Genomic DNA, 2,237 nt, shown 5'->3' on the forward strand with positions numbered 1-2,237 from the left:
CCAAATCCAAGTTTGAAAATCACAAGTGGTGCGGTACCAATTCATTAGCTAGAATAATTGGAAGATGAATTCTCAATTCCGTAATTACAAGTTGCACAGGATTGAATTCGATCCAAGCATGGATTCGATTGTGCCACTGCCACACCCACACCAATTGCTCAATATTTATCAATTTCTTTTTATTTTGTTCTTTTTAAATTACTGTTTCAAATTATTAGCAATCAAGAAAGGTGACCCACCAATCACAGCCGTCCAATCCAAAAAAAACCCCAAAAGATTATTAAATAATTTGTTTGGTCAAATACATATACACGTTCCCCTCGAGATACTGTTGATTGTTAACGGGCCACATCGTAGAGTTGGTATGCCGTACATTGTTTGGATGTATCCAAATTGGTTGCCCACATGATCCAGGCTACAGATTGTGATGGTCCATCCATGTATCCCATACTTCTGTCAGGAAAGTACAAAGTAAACTTCACATATCCACTTATTTTATTATTTGAACTGCTCACTTTAGTTTTTAATTTGTTGTGACTCGACCAGAGAGTTCTAGGTTTCTTTCCATCCTGGGCTGGGCCTCCATCAATCCATGCAGAACCGAGAGCTTTCACAAATTTGATAAAGCTTACATTGGAGGTTGGACTGAACTACGGTTAGGATCTGCTATCCACTAGTTGTTCCCACATCCTAACCCACAAGACATAACAGCTGTGCATTGGTAATCAAGGTTGGAAGTCACTTCTGCATATTGATACTTATTATTTATATTTAAAAAAATGGATTTCCAAAAACACTTATAAATATGTGTATGGGACCCAAAAGATAAAAATACGATATAATACATCTGGCATATAGTATCAAAATTTTGATCTTTGTTGAGAATATCTCCCTTCTCATGACGGCAGTATTCCATGGGTATATAGATATAGGAACATTTTGTGAGTAACAGATCAGGAGTATCTGAACTATCATTCGGAAGTGTTTATTTGAATAAATAAGTACTGATCAATAAGTGTTTATCTTAACAAGTGCTTATGAGTGTTTGGTGAAAAATCATTTCTTTCAAATGGGGTAGTGTAGATATTTTGAAAATTATGTAACAGGGCAAAATGGACCAAAAATGCAATAAGTACTTGTTATTAAAAAAAGTGCTTAAAAATGAAGCTGAAAATTTGGGCTTCTTCAAAACGGGTTTATTTTCTAGAACAAACACTTATTCTACTTTTTTTTGGTATGATTCCAGCCTAAAATAAGCACTCCCAAAACGGGGGCTAATTCTGAACATTAGCTTGTGCGATGTGAGCAAAAGGTCAAGTTCCGGGTGGAAAATTGGGAATAATTCGGGTCGACCCGGTAAATCAATGCCAAAGAAAGTAAGAATGACCCGATGAAAGAAATGTCCCTACGCTAATGAATAGCAAGATGATTGAGTTGTCGATTTCATACTTTCGGTTGCTAGCCGGCATGAGTTTTCTCCAACTGGCTAATGCCCCCACTCCCTTCAAGGTACCATCCTCTATTTGAATTTTGAATAGGGCCTCTGTTCTTCTTTCTTGTTTGGGGTCTCTTAAATAGTCTACTTTTTGAGGTTATATTTTTGCCTCATACGGATTCACATCTGCCCCCACAGAAAGCGCCCCAAAAACATCTCATAACACATCTCAATTTTGCATTGGAAACATCTTCTAATGACAAATACAGAAGATGTTCTCAATGCTCGCTGAAATGTGTATGTGGGATGTTTTTGAGACACATTCTGTATGGGGCAGATATGAACTTGGTTCATACAGGAGAGATATAATAACGAAGGAAAAGAAGAAAAAAATAAAAAATAGCAGTAAAATGCCTATTAAGTACTAACCTTTATTTTATCAAAATACTCAGGATCTATTTGGTTTATAGTCAGAATCAGAATGAGAATGGTTTATTCTTTTTACCTGTTTGGTTCAGATGGGAATTAGAAATCAAATTAGAACCAGTTTGAATAAGTTCTCATTTCCAAGAGAGGGAGAGGAAATCAACATTCCCAAAAATGAAAGGATGCTATCTATTCCACCAGGAATCTGAATAGGATTTTAATTCCACCCAACCAAAGGGTTAGACCATTCCGATACTAATTCCAAACCCTTATTCCCACAGATCAAATGAACCTTTAGATTGTATAGTTGTTTTCACTTTCGTCACAGAGTCAGCGAAGGAATCAGTTGATTCTAATCAGCCCCCAACAAAACTGC

The sequence above is a fragment of the Nelumbo nucifera genome, chromosome 6, assembly GCF_055504915.1.
Source record: "Nelumbo nucifera cultivar China Antique chromosome 6, China Antique-T2T, whole genome shotgun sequence".
Lineage (NCBI taxonomy): Eukaryota > Viridiplantae > Streptophyta > Magnoliopsida > Proteales > Nelumbonaceae > Nelumbo > Nelumbo nucifera.